The sequence below is a fragment of the Bubalus kerabau genome, chromosome 7, assembly GCF_029407905.1.
Source record: "Bubalus kerabau isolate K-KA32 ecotype Philippines breed swamp buffalo chromosome 7, PCC_UOA_SB_1v2, whole genome shotgun sequence".
Lineage (NCBI taxonomy): Eukaryota > Metazoa > Chordata > Mammalia > Artiodactyla > Bovidae > Bubalus > Bubalus kerabau.
The window spans coordinates 60,381,407-60,404,580 of NC_073630.1; positions in this window are offsets into that span (position 1 = coordinate 60,381,407).

Genomic DNA, 23,174 nt, shown 5'->3' on the forward strand with positions numbered 1-23,174 from the left:
TATAAAAAAGGTTTTTTAAAACTCCAAAAAGGAGGTAAATAATTTATCTTACTTTTCCCTAGAAGCTGGCTGGCATAAAAGATGTACTTATATGATTTCTTCCCTATATTAAGGTCTGAGGAACTGAGCAGGAGCTCCTCACTGTTTTACATGCCCTATCCCTGTACTTCTCACAGTGGTACTGGCACAATTCATACATGGTTATTTTATTACTGCCTATACCCTTCATTCAACTGAAAGTGTCAGGAAAGCAGAACTCCAGTCTGGATTTGTTTGCCATTTTATTCTTAGATCCCACCATGGTTGTCTGACACTTAATTGATATTCAGTAGATATTTGCTGAATTAATTAATGAACTAATAAAAAAAGAATATATAATTATTTCTCATCTTTGATCTCCCAAAGAAATTATTAGTCTGGCAAGTGTGCATATTAAAGAATATAGAATTTAATGGATAGCTATCAAAATGTTCCCCAAATAAAATAATATATTAATATCATTTCAAGATCTTAGTTTCTTGAAAAATTGGACTATCTTGCTACCCTAAGCCCATCTTCCTGCATGGCAACCATCTATGCAAGGAGAGTAACTGCCATCCTTTTTCAACAAAAAGTCACATACTCTCCCACTTCCCCTAAGGTCCCGTCTACTTCTCATTGTCTAATCTACATCAAAGCTAAGTTTCTGTTGTAATATAAAAAAATAAAAATTATACTACTGAAATATTAGATTCATTATACCAGCTATTTCATTCATTTGTATACATATTCTCTATAGATATTTAAATTTTTAACCTTGGATTTATATGAAAAGAAAACCATATGAGTCAGACATGTTCTATCTAGACTGCATAAGATTTAACATAAGAAATTTAGGGGAAAGTTTCCAGTTTTAGGCTTCAGTTCAGTTCCATCGCTCAGTCCTGTCTGACTCTGCAACCCCATGAACTGCAGCACGCCAAGCCTCCCTGTCCATCACCAACTCCCGGAGTCTACCCAAACCCATGTCCATTGTGTCGGTAATGCCATCCAACCATCTCATCGTCTGTCCTCCCCTTCTCCTCCTGCCCTCAATCGTTCCCAGCATCAGGGATGCTTTTCAAATGAGTCAGCTGTCTGCAACTGGTGGCCAAAGTATTGGAGTTTCAGCTTCAATATCAGTCCCTCCAATGAACACCCAGGGCTGATCTCCTTTAGGATGGACTGGATGGACCTCCTTGCAGTCCAAGGGACTCTCAAGAGTCTTCTCCAACACCACAGTTCAAAAGCATCAATTCTTCACTGATCATCTTTCATTATACTCCAACTCTCACATCCATATATGACCACTGGAAAAACCATAGCCTAGGAAAAACCTAGATGGACCTTTGTTGGCAAAGTAATGTCTCTGCTTTTTAATATGCTGTCTAGGTTGGTCATAACTTTCCTTCCAAAGAGTAAGTGTCTTTTAATTTCATGGCTGCAATCACCATCTGCAGTGATTTTGGAGGCCAGAAAAATAAAGTCAGCCACTGTTTCCACTGTTTCCCCATCTATTTCCCATGAAGTGATGGGACCGGATGCCATGATATTCATTTTCTGAATGTTGAGCTTTAAGCCAACTTTTTCACTCTCCTCTTTCACTTTCATCAAGAGGCGCTTTAGTTCTTCTTCACTTTCTGCCATAAGGGTGGTGTCATCTGCATATATGAGGTTATTGATATTTCTCCCAGCAATCTTGATTCCAGCTTGTGCTTCCTCCAGCCCAGCGTTTCTCATGATGTATTCTGCATATAAGTTAAATAAGCAGGGTGACAATATACAGCCATAACGTAATCCTTTTTCTATGGGGAACCAGTCTGTTGTTCCATGTCCAGTTCTAACTGTTGCTTCCTAACCTGTATACAGGTTTCTCAAGAGGCCGGTCAGGTGATCTGGTATTCCCATCTCTTGAAGAATTTTCCACAGTTTATTGTGATCCACATAGTCAAAGGCTTTGGCATAGTCAATAAAGCAGAAATAGATGTTTTTCTGGAACTCTCTTGTTTTTTAGATGATCCAGTGGATGTTGGCAATTTGATCTCTGGTTCCTCTGTCTTTTCTAAAACCAGTTTGAACATCTGGAAGTTCACAGTTCATGTATCGTTGAAGCCTGGCTTGGAGAATTTTGAGCATTACTTTATTACTTATTACATATTATTATAGTGTATGTATGACCACATTGTATATTTGCCACAAATTTGATGAAGAAAAAAGTTACTATCTGCTATGTATAATGTGCAGTAAATAAGGAAGTTGAATAACTCATAGTTCCTGATCTCAAGAAATTTATATTTCAGATATATTTCAAACTGTGATGTAAAACAGCAACATAACAAAGCATGTAGAAGATATTCCAGTTTTACCTGTTGAGCATCCTGGAAGACATAAGAGATATAATAATTCTGAAATTACAAATATTTTGTCAATAGAAAAGCTTATCTTTACAATAACCCTGTGTACGAGACAGCAAAAGAGACACTGATGTATAGAACAGTCTCATGGACTCTGTGAGAGAGGGAGAGGGTGGGAAGATTTGGGAGAATGGCATTGAAACATGTAAAATATCATGTATGAAATGAGTTGCCAGTCCAGGTTCGACGCACGATACTGGATGCTTGGGGCTGGTGCACTGGGACGACCCAGAGGGATGGAATGGGGAGGGAGGAGGGAGGAGGGATCAGGATGGGGAACACATGTATACCTGTGGTGGATTCATTTTGATATTTGGCAAAACTAATACAATTGTGTAAAGTTTAAAAATAAAATAAAATTAAAAAAAAAAACTCAAAAAAAAAAAAAAGCTTATCTTTTATATGAGCATAAGCAAATAGAAGTTAGGTCTGCTTTATCTAGTGCTGGTCCTGAATAATACTCGTTTTAAGAGTGTGCATTTCAGGAAAATCAGTTTCGAAATCAAACTCTAAAGTATGTGAACAGTGATGATATGTTATATATTACCAAGGCTTTGCAACTTAATTTGCTAAAATGAAATTATAATATTACTATAGATATTCATAATAATAATTTTCATTTAAAAAACTGTTTCCCCCTTTTCATTCAGTCCTTAGCTTGCTATGTTCTGATTCGTACATTACTTGGGTTCATATTCCCTTCTGGGGAAGTACAATGTTGAATGACTCAACAAGCAAAGAGAAGCAGATGGTATCAGTGGTATTGAAAGCTATTTGCCAAAGTCATAAATTTTATATTACCAAGATCTGGAAGGTAGATTAATGAGTAATTACGCTGCTGTTTTAAAGTTCCCAGAGGCTGGTTTGAAATGAGTTTGCCTAAGTACTCCCAGTGAAAATTAAATTTTAGCAGGACATTCTTCCCATTTATAAATAAAAATAAATGCAACACACCTTACTAAGCAACTTCTGAGACCAAATCCTCTGTGATAAATGCCAAAGAGAGAACATCATGTACTCTAGAGGATCCAGGTTTTAAAAGAAACTCTGTTAACCACACTTCCTTATCTATAAAATAAAGCAGCATAACACACGATCCCTAAGGTCAAGTAGTTTGGAAGTTCTTCCAACTCTTGCCTCAGTTTCAATCTATATTTCTGAGAAAGGAATAAAGGAGAATAACAAAAATCAATTTTAAACAGATATGTAGACTATCAGAAGAGGAAAAGATCATTTTATTAAAGATAAACAAGGATAAAAGTTTAGACTCCAGTCAAGTCATAAAAACAAGGAGCTTGGATGTGAAAAGGATTGGCAAAAAAACTGGCTTAATTTTGTGGAGGATCCATGTTGGAATTATCCTGAGAACTTTGGTTAAACACAGATTTCCCCTACTCTCTGAGTAGAGATCCTATGAAACCATTCGTAAGCTGCTGCTGCTGGTCCGACTCTGTGTGACCCCATAGACGGCAGCCCACTAGGCTTCCCCGTCCCTGGGATTCTCCAGGCAAGAACACTGGAGTGGGTTGCCATTTCCTTCTCCAGTGCATGAAAGTGAAAAGTGAAAGTGAAGTCACTTAGTCATGTCCGACTCTTAGCGAGCCCATGGACTGCAGCCTACCAGACTCCTCTGTCCATGGGATTTTCCAGGCAAGAGTACTGGAGTGGGGTGCCATTGCCTTCTCCGTTTGTAAGCTGAAATGGCATAAAATGAAGAAGTAATTACCTTAAGACACATCTTGCTAACAGATGCACAAAATAAATGGAGATAAAGCACAGAGGCCCACAGGTACAGTTCAAAACTATGGCAGCTTGACACTGAGATTCTGAGAATTGTTCCTGGGGAAGAAGCTTGGCAGTTCCTACTCTCACTGCTTGAGGTGTGTGCTCCTCTGTAATTGACAGCTACTAAAAACGCTAAACACTAGTTTCACTTTCTACCTTTCTTTCATAAAAGCAAAAATTCTCTTCGGTTTTCCTTCAATTAGCAAACCCAGGTATTAATTCAGGCCTTTTGTAAAAGTAAAGTAGTGTAAGACAAATGTTCAAAAAGCAGGGAATACCTGTGATACAGAGTTAATTTAGATATATAACTGTGAAGCTGGGCATCAAACTAATAGATAATAAATTATTGGGGAAAGGGTGACATCAAGAAAGTTGTGTTTGAATAACCAAGCACTCTGGAACTTTGAAAAGTTAGTTGCAAGTTTGTACCCTTAAACAACATCTCCTCAGTTCTTCCCCTCACCAGATCCTTACTCTGTTTTATGAATTCAGCTCTTTTAGATTCTACACATAAGTTACATCATACAATATTTGTCTTTCTTTGACTTATCTCACTTAGCATAATACGCTCAAGATCTATCTATGTTGTCAAAATGGCAGCATTTCCTTCTTTCTCATAGATGTACATACAGCCAGCCCTCAGTATCCAAAGGTGATTGGTTCCAGGACCTGCTGCAGATACAAAATCTACTGTACTCTAGTCCCAGAGATTCAACAAACCACAACTGTAAACATTTTGGGTTGGCCAAAATGTTAGTTTGGGTTTTTCCATATTTACTGGAAAAAAATTTGTGTATAAGTAGACCCTCGCAATTGAAACCTGTGCTGTTTCAGGCTCAATTGGATACCAGGGCATAGTGGTTATGATCAACAGTACTATATTATAAAATTTAGAGTTGCTAAAAGACTAGATCTTAATTGGTCTCACCACAAAAAAAGAAATGATAATTATGTCAACTGGTAGAGGCTAACACAGTGGTAATCATATTTTAATATATGAACGTTTCAAATTAATACACCATACACCTTAAACCTACACAGTGTTAGATGTCAATTATATCTCAATAAAAATAATTAAAATTTAAGTTCACTAAAAAAGAGCACTTAATAGTAATATCAATAAATAATGGTACAAGGATAAATAAATAACTGTTTTTCACCTTAGGCTTGAGTTAACAAATTCTTAAATCATGTAGGGACAGTGAAGAATTAAAAGAATTGTCAAAACAGAAAACATGGAGAGTGTAAAAATATATTTTGAATTTTAAAGGAAAAGACAAAGAGATTTTATTAAAATATATGAGAAAAATATTTAAAAGGACAAATTTGTTAAGTTTAAAGTGACTGCAGATTATCCCAGTGAAGATGTCCTATAAGTCAAATTGTAAATTAACAAGACAGACAAGTTAAGACTATAGACTGAGAAGGAAGATAGGAATGAGTTCAGTTCTCTAGTCTATACCTCCCTGTGTATTAGTGGGTAATTTTTACTATAGACATAACTGGATTACAATAAGTGTTGAAGATATTTATGATGAGGAAATAGTATATGAGTGATAGAGGAGACCATGGATGTGAGTTAGCAGAAGGGGCGAGTGTAGAACAAGAACTGTGTGGATCCAATGGCCAAGCTTTTAAAGATGTTCAGGGGAATGAAAAGAGTACAAAAAAAACAAGCACATAAGACAGATGAGAGGAGTACTAAATGAGCAAAATTATTTGGGAACATATGGTTATATGAAGGCAAAAGGAAGAATTAATCTAGAAGGAAGATCCAAGAATGAAAATGATATTACAAAGATGAGGAAGAAAAGAACCCACTCAACACGGCTAAAATATTATGGACATTCTGACGTAATTGTGGGACAAGAGCTTGCATATTCTAAAAAATGTAGTGAATGACAGAGAAATGGAAACTACCGACTATATATCTATAGCATTGATTTAAGGAGGTCAGGTCAATAGTTAAAGCTTAGAATCTTGGAAGTTACCAACATCTGTACTGGTGTCACATTGCTTTTATTGTGATAGTCTAGGCTTGAGAAAGTTGGTGGTACTTTTAAGATTGCATAACTTGTGCCAAATGGTATACTTGATGTTATAAAATTTTGTGCTAAAGGGGAGCAAGGAATAAGGATAACTGACTGTTTTCATGGGCTTACTCTATTTTTTTGGGTGGTACTAATATCATTCACTTTAAGGCACCACTATCCTGGAAAAGGAAATGGCAACTCACTCCATTATCCTTGTCTGGAAAATTCCATGGACAGAGGAGCTTGATGGGCTATAGTCCATGGGGTTGCAAAGAGTCAGACACAACTGTGAGATTGAGCACAAAAGCACCCCAGGGGTAAGTGAGAACTCCTAAGCCAGACTGCCAGGATTTGAAAACTGGCTCTACAACTTTCCAGATATAAGAGCTTCATGTAGTGCCTTAGTCTCCTCATCTATAAAATTGGAGTAATAACATTGCTTACTTTACAGGATGTTCTAAATCCCAAGCTATTTGCTCACATTAACAAAGTGTCTGAAGCATACTTCTTTCTTCTCTGTATACTAAACACCCTTTGTGTTGATATTTTTATAACAAGCCTTTCTACTTCTGTATAAAAAGTACATATACAGTGTATAATGTATATTTTAGTTCTTAACATTTTTTATAGGTTCTAATATGTATGACCTGGCATGCTGCGATTCATGGGGTCGCAAAGAGTCGGACACGACTGAGCGACTGAACTGAACTGAATATGTATGACCAGTATAACAACCTGTGGCGGATTCGTTTTGATGTTTGGCAAAACTAATACAGTGTTTGAGGTTTAAAAATAAAATAAAATAAAAATAAATAAATAAATAAATAAAAATTAAAAAAAATTAAATGCACCAATTAAATACATCCTATAAGAAAAAAAAAAAAATCCGGTAAATGACTTAATACATGTTGAGCAATTAGCAAAGCATGTTGCACACAGTAAGTTTTCAATAAATGTTATTTTAATCAGATAGTTCATTTATTTCTCATAGTAATCCTTAGGCTATAAGTGCCTCAATGTATCATATCATATAAAGATCATGCAAAGTATACTTGGTTATAGATTTTCAAACTACTCCCCTAAATTTAAGTCATTAGATTGGTTAGTCTGAACATTGGCTGAAATAAATCTAAATACACCATGATAACCACTATATACATTATAATTTTGAATCACATTAGTCAGAGTCTTCTAATATAGGTTGTAAATAGTGGTAATAAATACAACTTGGGTTTTAAATAATTATCTGAAATGTAGACAAATGTGAAATATGTATATGTATATATATATATATATATATATATATCTTATTGTTCAATTAAACAAATCTTTATTGTTCATTTATTTATAATTTTTGTAACCTCAATTGCCTTGAAAGTATATGGGTTTAGTTGACTGGAGGTCCATTTATAAAGGTGAGCATCTTTTAGGACTGAGGAAGGATGTTCAATTAGTTCAATTCTTTCTAATAAAAAGAAGATATGGTATTTGATTCTCTAGAAGAAGACAGGAAGTGAGAGACTAAATGATAGGAGAAAGGAAAAACAAATAAACCAGAGAGAATGAAATGAGTTTGCAGTCTTTCATTCTGCAATGTGATCCTCTCCATGATCCTAATACATTATTAACTTCTATTTTAATTTGTGTAATTTTAATTAAGATTCATATTTTGACCAACCTAGACAGCATATTTAAAAAGCAGAGACATTACTTTGCCAACAAAGGTCCATCTAGTCAAGGCTATGGTTTTTCCAGTGGTCATGTATGGATATGAGAGTTGGACTATAAAGAAAGCTGAGCGCCAAAGAATTGATGCTTTGAACTGCGGTGTTTGAGAAGACTCCTGAGAGTCCCTTGGACTGCAAGGAGGTCCATCCAGTCCATCCTAAAGGAGATCAGTCCTGGGTGTTCATTGGAAGGACTGATGTTGAAGCTGAAACTCCAATACTTTGGCCACCTGATGCGAAGAGCTGACTCATTTGAAAAGACCCTGAGGCTGGGAAAGCTTGAGGGCAGGAGGAGAAGGGGAGGACAGAGGATGAGATGGTTGGATGGCATCACTGACTCGATGGACATGGGTTTGGGTGGACTCCAGGAGTTGCTGATGGACAGGGAGGCCTGGCATGCTGCGGTTTATGAAGTCGCAAAGAGTTGGACATGACTGAGCGACTGAACTAAACTGAACTGAAGCAAAATTGATTCTGGGTAATTTACATAGAAAAAGATATTCTTGAAACACATTTTGGTAATTTGCAGAATCTCTGGGAAGTCTGAAGAAACTGGCTAAGAAAACAGGCAAGAAAGGAATGGAAATCGAATACAGAACCACAGCTAAATCACACCACAGAATCCGACCTGTTGATCATTGACTACTTCCTCAGACTACCAAAGGCAGCCTCGTGCATGTGGCTGTCACCACCAGTTAAGGACACTGGACACTGGTGTTCGCACTGCTCGGCATTTAGCTGGCTGGTACTACCACCAGTAGTAAAGTAAATGAGCTCTCCACTGCCTCTGCTGCTTTGTGCCACAGGCTCATGTACACACACAACTGACAGGAAATACCTACATTTTATGGTCTTCCCAAGTGGCGTAGTGCTAAGAAATCCACCTGCCAATTCAGGGGATTCAGAAGACACAGGTTCGGTCCCAGGTTAGGAAGATACCCTGGAGGAGCAAATGGCAACCTGCTCCAGTATTGTTGCCTAGAGAATTTCCATGGACAGAGGAGCCTGGTAGGCTATAGTTCAGGGGGTCACAAAGAGTTAGACACATCTGAGCAACTGAACGTGCACTCACCTATACTTTATACTGCCCATGCCTGAGCTACCAGAAATGTTAGGAAAGTTAGTAGACGGGAATTAAGCTCTTCATCAAAGGAAAGAGATCATATCCTGGGCATATATAGAAATTTCTATTGGACTTTTCTGACACTGAGTTACTTTATTGAAGACACTTGCCAAGTAAATGGAGAAGGCGATGGCACCCCACTCCAGTACTCTTGCCTGGAAAATCCCATGGATGGAGGAGCCTGGTAGGCTACAGTCCATGGGGTTGCTAGGAGCCGGACACAACTAAGTGACTTCACTTTCACTTTTCACTTTCATGCATTGGAGAATACAATGGCAACCCACTCCAGTATTCTTGCCTGGAGAATCCCTGGGATGGGGGAGCCTGGTGGGCTGCCGTCTATGGGGTCGCACAGAGTCAGACACGACTGAAGCAACTTAGCAGCAGCAGCAGCTGCCAAGTAAATGCTAAGTAAGCTAAACACAGTTTGACAGAGACAAATGTGGCCATCAAAATAGACACATTGCTGGGAATCTAAAGAAATATTGGAAAAGACTCTGATGTACCCAGGTAGCAGGATCAAGGGTTCAAGGTAATTCACTAGATAGCAAGGAATAGAGGAGCCTCACTGATATTTGGTATACATAACAGAGGGAAGCCATGGGTTTCATGAACAAGCTGGAATCTGTCAGGTGCAAGCAGAAGGTAACTCTCTTCTAAGTGGGTTTGTTTCCCTTTGACTTTTGTGCCAATCTCAAGATTTCATGGCTTTCTCACTAACACTCAAGTAGTAATATATCTAATCCAATCTAATACCAAATCTTCACACTGTTATCCAATATAAAATGTTCTTATTTACTCAGCTTAAACCTGCCTTGGACCTAGAATCCTGCAGTGACGGAGGATTATGGAGGGTTTCTCCCCAATTTCTTCACTCTACCTCCTTCCCCTTGGTGGCTACTAATGTAGGCTTACCAGTATTGGAATAGGAGAAAATGGAGAAATAATAGTCATAAAATACTGCCTCAGTTAGTAGTGTTAATCACTCAGTTGTGTCCGACTCTTTGCAACCCCGTGGACTGTAGTCCACCAGGCTCCTCCGTCCATGGGATTCTCCAGGCAAGAATACTGGAGTGGGTTGCCATGCTCTTCTCCAGGGGGATCTTCCCAACCCAGCGACTGAAGCCGGGTCTCCTGCATTTGAGGGCTCTGAGTTATAATCTCACAGTACTGCCCTCTGGGTGTAACAAATCTTAAATCCCATTTGTTTCTTATAAAGCATCTTGCTGTGGGTCCCTTAGGGATAACTATCTTCAGTGACAGTGTGAGACTAGGTGTATCTGATTCTTTTAATGCTTTCTGGACACGTGAGTGGTTGCTTCATTCCTTGGGGAAAAAAGCCTCATCGGGCAAGGTTCTAGTCAAGACAGCTTTCAGCTGGTTTGCTTTTATGGGCTCTGCATATAACTCACTTCCCTGCTGTCCAAGGTGATGCAGCTGGTTTATGAGCCACAGTCTCACATATTTAGACTTTTCTAGGTCTGAAGCAGGAACCAGACCCTATATATGACTAGCTGAAGGTATTCATTTTATTATGTCAGTTTCCTTAAAGCAAAGCTTCAGATGGAGATATGAGAACATTTAATTTTTGAAGCAGTCTTTCAGAAGAAAGGGAGGGAGAGAAGCAGGATAGTGTAAGAAAAGACATGGCTTTAGGGGCTTCCCTCATGGCCCACTGGTTAAGAATCTGCTTGCCAATGCAAGGGACACAGGTTCAGTGCCTGCTTGGGGACGATCCCACATGCTGCAGGGCAACTAAAACTGTGCACCAAAACTACAGAGCCTGCACGCTAGAGCCCGTGCTTCTCAACAAGAGAAGTCATGGCAATGAGAGGCCCATGCTTGGCAATTAGAGAGTGCAACTAGAGAAAGCCGTCATGTAGCAACAAAGACCCAGCCCAGCCAAAAATAAAATAAATAAATCTTTAGAAGAAATTATGGTTTTAAGTGATCCCATGAGGGTCTCTCATGCTGGGAGGGATTGGGGGCAAGAGGAGAAGGGGACGACAAAGGATAAGATGGCTGGATGGCATCACTGACTCGATGGACGTTGAGTCTGAGTGAACTCTGGGAGTTGGTGATGGACAGGGAGGCCTGGCATGCTGCAATTCATGGGGTCACAAAGAGCCGGACATGACTGAGCAGCTGAACTGAACTGAACTGATGAGGGTCCCTGGAGAAAGAACATAATTGTCCCAGTGTAAAGCAGGAGTGCACACATTGGTTGCAAGCAGTTTCAGCCAGGGCTGAGCATATGAGCCCAGTTAAGAGGCTCTGGGCAGGATGCTCATGCATCCACTACACCTGCTAAGCCTTTACTAAGCTTCTCTCACTAGACTTGCAGTGTTGGGAAGGTACTCTCTTCTCTCTCCCCATGTGGAAGGGCTGGGAATACAACACATATGTCTCTCCAAAATTCTTATTTTTATCTTCTTGAATGTTTTAATAAATCTCTAGTTTTCTGTTGGCTTAGCTTTGAGGTGGTTGATGAGTCAATACTGATAGAACTCATCTCACACCATCCTAGCTTGGCCTACTTTGCTATTTAAGTAACTTGTCATGAGATCTGGAATAATTGGAACCTATTTTATTGTTCTTGGCTTTGGCTGAAATTCTTTAAAAAATAGATAAACTTACATTTATCCTTCTCTTAACAATCCTACTTCTCAGAAACAAGGAATGGGAAAATCTGTTACTCTTGGCATCAAAGGGAGGCTTAGAGATTGTCTATGGCCCAAGAAATTCTGGACATTTCCAGTAGACTTTCTTTGTTACATAAACCAGGTAGAATTTTTGACATCTGCATTTTTTTTAGTATTTCTGGAGTTATGTGAAGCAGTTAATTTTGGTTGGAAATAACTCATATTATTCTGTAACAATTCAGAATTTTCTTTTGAAAGACTTATTATTCCTTTGAACTTTCTGTGGCAATTGAGTCCCATTGTGGTCTCAGTGGGACTACAATATGATGATTCCTAGCACAGGAGCAGGCATAATTATCACTTAATAACAATAAACACTACAGAATTTCTCCTTCTCCTACCACTGTCTTCCCGACCATCCAAGTATAAAAATCTTGCTTAAATTTTTCTTTACAGCTGTTGATCAGGAATGACAAAGGATGCTTTTGCACAATGCCGCACAGTAACCCTCAGGACTCTATGTGCCAGTGTTAGCAATAAAATGGAATGAGCAATAACTCTGACCACAGCATGTGCAAAAGAGGAGCAATGGCTTTTCTACAGAAAGTCATTTGAAGCAATTTCGATTTTAAAGGATGTTATCAAAGAATAATTTGCTGGTGCATATTTAATAGCATTAATCTGTTTTACTTTTTAGTTCTTTGCAGTTGACAGTCAATAGGTAATGCATTACAGAGTATTCCCAGTTTGTGAAAAATGTATATTGGTTGATGAAAATATGGCAGGCAGAAATAATGCCTTAAAACTAAAATCATTCATAACCAAATACCCAGATATCTCCAGAAAGGAGTGCAATTTGTTGAGCATGTGCATAAACAAAAACAAAGTTAAAATTAGAAGATGGATAATTTCTGGAGATCTAATGAACAGCATAGTGATTATAATCACCCATACTACATTATAAAGTTTAAAGTTGCTAAGACTAGATTTTAAATGCTCTTACAACAACAAAGAAATAATAATATGTGACATGATAGAGGTGTTAGAGTTACAGTGATAATCATATTGCAACATGCAAACATATTAAATCAATACCTTACAGAAACAATTTTATGTGTCAATTATATACGAATTAAAAAAGAATTATTGCCAAAATCTGGGATTTTCATATGTATACATATTATTGCATTATTAGTAAAAATTGGATTTTCCTAAAAATCATTAACTTTTATAGCTCCATTATAGATTTTTATCAATTTTTAAGTGAATAAGTGCATAAACAATCTGTAATTAAAATCTGTGTAATTGCACAACAATAAATTTTAGTTATTAGAAAAATTGATATAAAGGGCTTTCTAATTAAAAACTAGCTACAAGAAAATGTTTTCCTCAAGTTTTCTTTCCACTCTATAAGACAAGCAAAGACTCATTTAGACAACTGCTCTTTTATTTCAGAACATACCAGAAATCTATAGCAGCTAGATATTGGCAATTAAATATTATTTAATGAAGGACAACTCTGGAGGAAAACAGAGAGCAATAGAAAAAAATTTTGTGAGGAACTTAAAGTAAAGCTACATATTGTCTTCTGCTGCTGCTGCTAAGTCACTTCAGTCATGTCCAACTCTGTGTGACCCCATAGACGGCAGCCCACCAGGCTCCCCCGTCCCTGGGATTCTCCAGGCAAGAACACTGGAGTGGGCTGCCATTTCCTTCTCCAATGCATGAAAGTGAAAAGTGAAAGTGAAGTCACTCAGTCATGTCCGACCCTCAGCGACCCCATGGACTGCAGCCTTCCAGGCTCCTCCGTCCATGGGATTTTCCAGGCAGGAGTACTGGAGTGGGGTGCCATTGCCTTCTCCGACATATTGTCTTCTAGTTAGTAGTAATAAATAAACATCATTCCTCTTTTATGGTTAAGAATTGTTAATGGAAGCATTGAGTAATACAGGAACTAAGGAGGGTTTCTAAGTAAAATTTCATTACAATAAGTGAATTATTTCCCACAAGTTTAAAACTACCTTTGCCAAAACTTACACTTAATTTCTAAACTCTTTATAGAGCCTGGGAGGGATACCGAGTATATGCTTAACATCTTTGAATTAGCATTAAGACTGAGCCTCTGGACTGATATAACAAAGAGTGCTGTGGTGATGGAAGTAAAGATATAGATATCCTTGTAATCTTTCTAACTTTCATTGGCTCTTCCGTAGACAAGATAAAATCCAGCATTTTTCAGTGTCAGACCTCAGTTAACAGGCCCAGCAAGAGACAAAGAGTGATAAGGGAGAAATTTAAAATATTTGTGTCAACAATTTGTATTTATGTTTTCTAAAGGAGAAAGATGCCCAGCTGGTAAAAAATGATTAACAATTCCTAACATACTTCAAGTCTGCAAGGGATTATGAGGGCCTATGCATGGGGACAGCAAGGTGGAAGAGAACAATACATCAACAGATGACAAATAAGAATTGCCAGAAGTCTCTTAATCAGGAACTCAAGGCCTAACACCTATAGCAAAAAGGACATATTCCCTAGCAGTTTATACCCAACATGTCTGAAATATAATTTATCTTTTCCATCAGTAATACTCTTGAATTCCCTGCCTATTCAAGAGTATGTCCACCTACTCAGTCACTAGAATCAGTCACTTGTCACCATTATTTATTATTCTAACTCCCTTAATGCCACTGTTACTCAGCCACACTACCTTGTCATTTAACTGACTGCTATTTCTTGACATAGGGCCCATCTTTCCATTCCTCTTGCTGCTATTTTATTTAGACCATTATCACAAGAGACATAAAAGATGAAGCATCTGGTTTTGAGACAAGTTTCCTAACCTTGCTGAACAGTTTTCTTCATATTTTGCCTGTGAAAAGTACATAAGATAACACATAACAAATACTCAATATTCCACTATTCTCTCTCAGATGACTCGCTAATCCTCACAATAAATACATATATCATAGTTTGGCCCACAAAGACATTTTTGATTCTCAATTTCATAACTTTCAGTTTAAAACTTGTTTTTGTTAACACAGGCCAACTTATTTTTTTCTAGAAGCAACTGTGTATTTACTCATTTACTCACTTCAACATGAGTGAAATTCAAACATGTTTCACTGAATGAGGATGAGGACGAGATGGTTGGATGGCATCATTGACTCAATGGACATGAGTTTGAGCAAACTCCAGGAGATACGGCCGGGCAGGGAAGCCTGGTGTACTGCAGTCCATGGGGTTGCTAAGAGTTGGACACGATTGAGTGACTGAACAAAAACAACGTAGTTACTTAAAAATTTCTATCTGTTCCTAAATTTTGCTAAGTTACAAATTCTTTCCAGGATTCTTTCCCTTGACACCACACACCCCCTCAGTATTTGTATACTTAATCATAGCCCTGAGTTCATAGAATTATATATTCAATTATTTGTCTCAAAGGTCTTATCTTAGTGGTTTTCAAGCCTGCCCAATGTAACAGACACAAGAATAAAAATGATGTGACTTGAATGGATTCATTTGAATGAATGTAGATATTCTATGTATAACACTAAAAATTGGGGGATAAAATTGAAAGTCATGGCATTAAAAGTGAAGAAAGCATGAGGGGGAAACAGATGGTTATATTGATGACATGAAAAGACAGAATTTTGGTTTATAAACCAAGATATAGTAAAATGATGGACAGACTCTTGGCAAGAATCTAAGAGGTCTTCTGGAGAATTGGAAGTACTCTTTGATATGTAATCTTGGAAAGAAGTTAAAGCTAAAATTTAAAGGAAAGATAAAAACTGACTCAGGGAAATTCAAGGGAAACGAAGACTAAGTCCATTGTTGTAAACACTATAAAATAATTGCCTGGAGAAAATAATAGCTATAATGTTACTTTATGTGGCTATGGATTCAGAAATAGGTATAAAAGGTTGTTTATGCTTGAAATTAATTCCTGGTATTGACTTTGGACATTCTAGTCATTCATTAAATTAGACTAGACCTAGATATTTCTATTACAGCTATATCAGAGTATTAGAATAGCATATGCTCTGTAAACATAATTTTATAGATGTAAGAGAATATAGATTTTTAGTAACAAAAAGCAAGATGTTGTGCTCATCCTATGATAAAAAAAAAACTACAGCTGAGAAGCAGAGATGGACAGAAAGAGCAGACATGTTGTGGCTACTGAAGAAGTTGGGGGAAATCTCGACATAGAGACCTCTACCCCTTTTGGGGGGGTTGAGTCCAGAAAAGTAGCAAGAATCCAAAATTTTCCTATTGCTTGTCTGGCTCAAAGGATAAAAGATATGCATTTGACAGTCTAAGCAAATGGGCTTGGGACAGAATAATAAAGGACATGTTTTATGAGCAGGATTCATGGAAATTTGAAATACTTTCTTCCATCAGAGTGATGGTGCTTCAGAAAATCCAGGGGGAACTGAAGGTCATGTGCAATTGAGATAAAGAGAATGCAGCTTTGATATTCATGAACCACATACCCTACAGAAATAAAATATATTATTGAGCATCAGTATGGAGTCTTCGTAACACTTAAGACCCTCAAAAGGTAGGGAAACTGATGAGGATGATGAATTGGTTGAGATAAAGTTTCTGCCTATTGGTAGAAGGGGAGTTTGTGATTAAAATTTAGTGCAGTTAAAGAATAAAGTATTAAAGGAGGGAAGGTATGGGAGTTTGGGATTAGCATTATATATCAGATGGATAGACAACAAGATTCTACTGTATAACACAGGCAACTATATTCAATACCCTGTGATTAACTATAATGGAAAACAATTTGAAAAAGTCTATGTATATGCATAACTGAGTCACTTTCAGTTCAGTTCGGTTCAGTCGCTCAGTCGTGTCTGACTCTTTGCAACCCCATGTACTGCTGCTGCACGCCAGGTCCCCCTGTCCATCACCAACTCCCAGAGTTTACCCAAACTCATGTCCATTGAGTCGGTGATGCCATTCAAACATCTCACCCTTTGTCGTCCCCTTCTCCTCCAGCCTTCAATCCTTCTCAGCATCAGGGTCTTTTCAAATGAGTCGGTTCTTCACATCAGGTGGCCAAAATATTGGAGTTTCAGCTTCAAAATCAGTCCTTCCAATGAACATTCAGGATTGATCTCCTTTAGGGTGGACTGGTTGGATCTCCTTGCAGTCCAAGGGACTCTCAAGAGTCTTCTCCAAACCACAGTTTAAAAGCATCAATTCTTCACTGATCATCTTTCATTATACTCCAACTCTCACATCCATATATGACCACTGGAAAAACCATAGCCCAGGAAAAACCTAGATGGACCTTTGTTGGCAAAGTAATGTCTCTGCTTTTTAATATGCTGTCTAGGTTGGTCATAACTTTCCTTCCAAAGACTAAGCATCTTTTAATTTCATGGCTGCAGTCACCACCTGCACTGATTTTCAAGCCCCAAAAAATAAAATCTGCCACTGTTCCCACTCTTTCCCCATCTATTTGCCATGAAGTGATGGGACCGGATGCCATGATATTAGTTTTCCGAGTGTTGAGCTTTAAGCTAACTTTTTCACTCTCCTCTTCAAGAGGCTCTTTAGTTCTTCTTCACTTTCTGCCATAAGGGTGGTGTCATCTGCATATCTGAGGTTGTTGATCTTTCTCCCGGGAATCTTGATTCCAGCTTGTGCTTCCTCCAGCCCAGCGTTTCTCATCATGTACTCTGCATATAAGTTAAATAAGCAGGTGACAATATACAGCCTTGACGTACTCCTTTTTCTATTTGGAACCAGTCTGTTGTTCCATATCTGGTCCTAACTGTTGCTTCTTGACCTGCATACAGACTTCTCAGGAGGCAGGTCAGGTGGTCTGGTATTCCCATCTCTTTCAGAATTTTCCACAGTTTATTGTGATCCACACAGTCAAAGGCTTTGGCATAGTCAATAAAGCAGAAATAGATGTTTTTCTGGAACTCTCTTGCTTTTCCGATGATCCAGCGGATGTTGGCAATTTGATCTCTGGTTCCTTTGCCTTTTCTAAAACCAGCTTGAACATCTGGAAGTTCACGGTTCACGTATTGCTGAAGCCTGGGTTGGAGAATTGTGAGCATTACCTTACCAGTGTGTTTGAGATGAGTGCAATTGTGCAGTAGTTTGAACATTCTTTGGCATTGCCTTTCTTTGGGATTGGAATGAAAATTGACCTTATCCAGTCCTGTGGCCACTGCTGAGTGTTCCAAATTTGCTGGCATATTGAGTGCAGCACTTTCACAGCATCATCTTTTAGGATTTGAAATAGCTCAAATGGCCATCACCTCTTCTAGCTTTATTCATAGTGATGGTTCCTAAGGCCCACTTGAGTTCACATTTCCAGGCTCTAGGTGATTGATCACACCATCATGATTATCTGGATCATGAAGATCTTTTTCGTACAGTTCTTCTGTGTATTTTTGCCACCTCTTCTTAATACCTTCTGCTTCTGTTAGGTCCATACCATTTCTGTCCTTTATTGAGCCCATCTTTGCACAAAATATTCCCTTGAAAGTGAAAGTGAAGTCGCTCAGTCATGTCCGACTCTTTGCGACCCCATGGACTGTAGCCTACCAGGCTCCTCAGTCCATGGAATTTTCCAGGCAAGAGTACTTGCCATTTCCTTTTCCAGGGGATATTCCCAACCCAGGGATTGAACCCAGATCTCCCGCATTGCAGGCAGACACTTTACTGCCTGAGCCACCAGGGAAGCCCCAATCTTTGCATGAAATCTTCCTTTGGTATCTCTAATTTTCTTGAAGTGATCTCTAGTCTTTCCCATTCTATTGTTTTCCTCTATTTCTTTGCACTGATCACTGAGGAAGGCTTTCTTATCTCTCCTTGCTATTCTTTGGGACTCTGTATTCAAATGGGTACGTCTTTCCTTTTCATTTCTTTTCTTTTCACAGCTATTTGTAAAGCCTCCTCAGACAGCCTCATTAGACAGAGCCACTTTTCTGTAGAGCAAAAATCAACATAACATTGCAAACCAACTATATACTTAAATCAAACTAGAAAAAAAGAATACTACATTTTTGGGACTTCCTTGGTAGCTCAGTGTTAAAGAATCTACCTGCCAATGCAGGAGCCACAGGTGATTTGGGAGGATTCCACATGCCATAGAGCAATTAAGCCCATGGGCCACGACTATGGAGCCTGTGCTCTGCAAGAAGAGAAGCCACCACAATGAGAAGCTCGCACACAGCAAACAGAGAGTAACCCCTGCTCACTGCAATTAGAGAAAAGCCCTGGCCGCAATGAAGACTCAGCACAGCCAAAAATAAATAATTAAATAAAGAATATGACTTTTTTTTCTACCCACTAGAGTTATACATTCTATACTAGAGGGATGGAAGGAAAAAAAAAAAAAAAACCAGCAAAATAGAGCTTAAAAAAGAAAAGATTCAAAGAAATGTGATGGTTATCTTCAAATATTTGAAGGACTTCAAAATGTATTTTCTCCTGGGTGAAGTTTCAGGAGACAGATGATATTTTCAGTAAGGGAAATTATAGAGTTACATTTTCTTGGTAAATTAAATCAACAACCCAATCTTACTGGTGAGTCTTTCAGCAAGGAAATGAACTCAGTATTGATGGATTAAGCTCTGCCACTAGGGCCTGGAACAGAATCAGTATTAAGTACTACAGAAGCAGCTCTTCAGTTTGGTGAGACAACAGTCCATGTTCTTTCTAATGTGCTACCAGAATGGCATACATTTTCACAGTAAATCAAAGCCTCAGCACATAAAGTAGAGAGTTGATCTGAATAGGAACCTAAAAGACTGTCAAAATAACAAGAGCTTTAACCTGTATCTTAATAGAACTCAAATCAAAAAAAGACTTGCAGAAATATATAAAAACCCTTAACAACTTTGCAAGTTTTGTTTAAACAGTTGTGCCTTTTATGTTTTGTAGAAGCATTTAGCCAACTCTGAGACTAATCAGTGATAAGATGCTGCCAAGGGTGATACTGGTTCTGTCACACATCTACAGCAATAAGACTTACAATTATGTGAATGCATTCTTATGGAAAAATAATGATAAGAGGCATTCAACGTTACACTGGAAAAAAGTTTTGTTAAAAAAGACCATGTCATTCTTGTCATGCTTTTCTGTGATAAAGACATGCAAGTGACAGAGTTGTAACTGAAAAATTATTTCTTTTGCATCTTATCTGCTCTTGACAATGGATGATTAATACTTGGATAACCTCAAGTTATTTAATGAAAGAGTTTTTATATGATTTTTAAATTTGAGTTGCTAATTCAGTAGTTGCAGGGATCATTTTATGAGATATCTGATAGAAATGTTTTAAAATCCAGAGATATCCACAGGTAATATTCAATTATTCATAACTATGTTTCTAGTCATTATTTTACTCTCTATCCTTACTGACACTGGCTTGAGTAATCATCAAAATAATTACTTCTATCACACTGGAGGGCAGGCATCATCACCTGAAGACTATTGATATAGAACTAGATTGATATATTCCATTGATATATAATATAGCATCAATATTAGATGAAGTAGTAGGAAACCAACATCTTCAATTAAAATAATTCATTACAAAAATACAAGTTAACAAGTATAAATAGGGATGAGGATGCTAACAATCTTCATTTACCATATTTTAATATATTAAAGTTTATGATAACAAAGTTAACCTTTATATATAATTACTTTGGTAAATGCAAAGAAGATATAATGGAAAAAGTGTTAAGTACTTCTAAAGGTCAGTCATTTTCAGAATTTAAAACTAGAACTCAGAGTCTCAGTTAATACAGTTAATACAGTTATATTTCAAGTCAAAGCAACACTTTTAAAAATAAATTTAGCTGCATTACTATCTTATCTTTTAAATTATTCTCATTCACTTGGTAGTGATGATAGGAGTGCCAAGTGGGAAAATAGAAATATGCAAGGTCTTTTGAGGCTCACACAACAGTGATTTTATTAACCCAGAGTAAGTCCATATTTAAGGGTATAGAAGTGGAATGAACCCTCAGATAAAATCAACCTGAAAAATACTGTTGCAAGGACTGTGGATACAGGAATGGTGGAGAATTGGGGCCATTCTTGTGCTTCAACCCCTCAAATGGAGCATGATCTAAAAGAACCACCTGAAGATTTTGTCCATTATCTTTTGAAGTGTTGAAAGTTCAGAGCTGGCACATGACTCATTGATGAAAAGAATAAAATCAGGGCTAAAGGAATATTTCATGCAAAGATGAGCTTGATAAAGGACAGAAATGGTATGGACCTAACAGAAGCAGAAGATATTAAGAAGAGATGGCAAGAATACACAGAAGAACTGTACAAAAAAGATCTTCATGACCCAGATAATCATGATGGTGTGATCACTGACCTAGAGCCAGACATCCTGGAATGTGAAGTCAAGTGGGCCTTAGAAAGCATCACTGTGAACAAAGCTAGTGGAGGTGATGGAATTCCAGTTGAGCTATTCCAAAACCTGAAAGATGATGCTGTGAAAGTGCTGCAATCAATATACCAGCAAATTTGGAAAACTCAGCAGTGGCCACAGGACTGGATAAGGTCACTTTTAATTCCAATCCCAAAGAAAGGCAATGCCAAAGAGTGCTCAAACTACAGCACAATTGCACTCATCACACGCTAGTAAAGTAATGCTCAAAATTCTCCAAGCCAGGCTTCAGCAATATGTGAACCGTGAACTTCCTGATGTTCAAGCTGGTTTTAGAAAAGGCAGAGGAACCAGAGATCAAATTGCCAACATCCACTGGATCATGGAAAAAGCAAGAGAGTTCCAGAAAAACATCTATTTCTGCTTTATTGACTATGCCAAAGCCTTTGACTGTGTGGATCACAATAAACTGTGGAAAATTCTGAAAAAGATGGGAATACCAGACCACCTGATCTGCCTCTTGAGAAATTTGTATGCAGGTCAGGAAGCAAGAGTTAGAACTGGACATGGAACAACAGACTGGTTCCAAATAGGAAAAGGAGTTCGTCAAGGCTGTATATTGTCACCCTGTTTATTTAACTTCTATGCAGAGTATATCATGAGAAACACCGGACTGGAAGAAACACAAACTGGAATCAAGATTGCCAGGAGAAATATCAATAACCTCAGATATGCAGATGACACCACCCTATGGCAGAAAGTGAAGAGGAACTCAAAAGCCTCTTGATGAAAGTGAAAGTGGAGAATGAAAAAGTTGGCTTAAAACTCAACATTCAGAAAACGAAGATCACGGCATCCAGTCCCACCACTTCATGGGAAATAGATGGGGAAACAGTGGAAACAGTGTCAGACTTTATTTTTCTGGGCTCCAAAATCACTACAGATGGTGACTGCAGCCATGAAATTAAAAGACGCTTACTCCTTGGAAGGGAAGTTATGACCAACCTAGACAGCATATTCAAAAGCAGAGACATTACTTTGCCAACAAAGGTTCGTCTAGTCAAGGCTATGGTTTTTCCTGTAGTCATGTATGGATGTGAGAGTTGGACTGTGAAGAAGGCTGAGCACCAAAGAATTGATGCTTTTGAACTGTGGTGTTGGAGAAGACTCTTGAGAGTCCCTTGGACTGCAAGGAGATCCAACCAGTCCGTTCTGAAGATCAGCCCTGGGATTTCTTTGGAAGGAATGATGCTAAAGCTGAAACTCCAGTACTTTGGCCATCTCATGTGAAGAGTTGACTCATTGGAAAAGACTCTGATGCTGGGAGGGATTGGGGGCAGGAGGAGAAGGGGATGACAGAGGATGAGATGGCTGGATGGCATCACTGACTCGATGGACGTGAGTCTGAGTGAACTCCGGGAGTTGGTGATGGACAGGGAGGCCTGGAATGCTGCAATTCATGGGTCGCAAAGAGTTGGACACGACTGAGCGACTGATCTGATCTGATCTGAAGGAAAGAGGAAGAGAGATGACTCCAGAGGGAGAAAGCTACACTATCTTGTTTGCGGTGACAAGTAGTTATGTTTTCTGTGGGACATACGTAAACCCCTCAGAGTTATATGGAAAGAGCTCCTTCAGGTTAGTCTATTATGAAGTGGATTGCAGAAAAATAAGAGCGGAAGGGAAAATATAAGTAGCCAGATAGCAGAAAACTATAGTGAGAGTAATCTAATAGTTGTATTTTAGAAGAAAAACAAACAAAAAAAATTTTAATCCCTAATATAGAAAAAAAGCATTGATCACAGGTCACCCACAGAGCACATCATACTAGATTACAACTCTAGTAGTTAGGTAAAAATTTCCTGACTCTATGGGTCCTGTGTTCCTTAGTTTCAACCCTATAATATCTGAGGCAACAAAATGATTGGGGATGAGGAATAAAATAGAAGAGCAAGGACAAGTGCTAAAGAAGAGAACATAACAGTGAGTAGCTATGTGAGTAGCTAGAATATCACCTTTTCTGACCACCTCTTCCACCACTGCC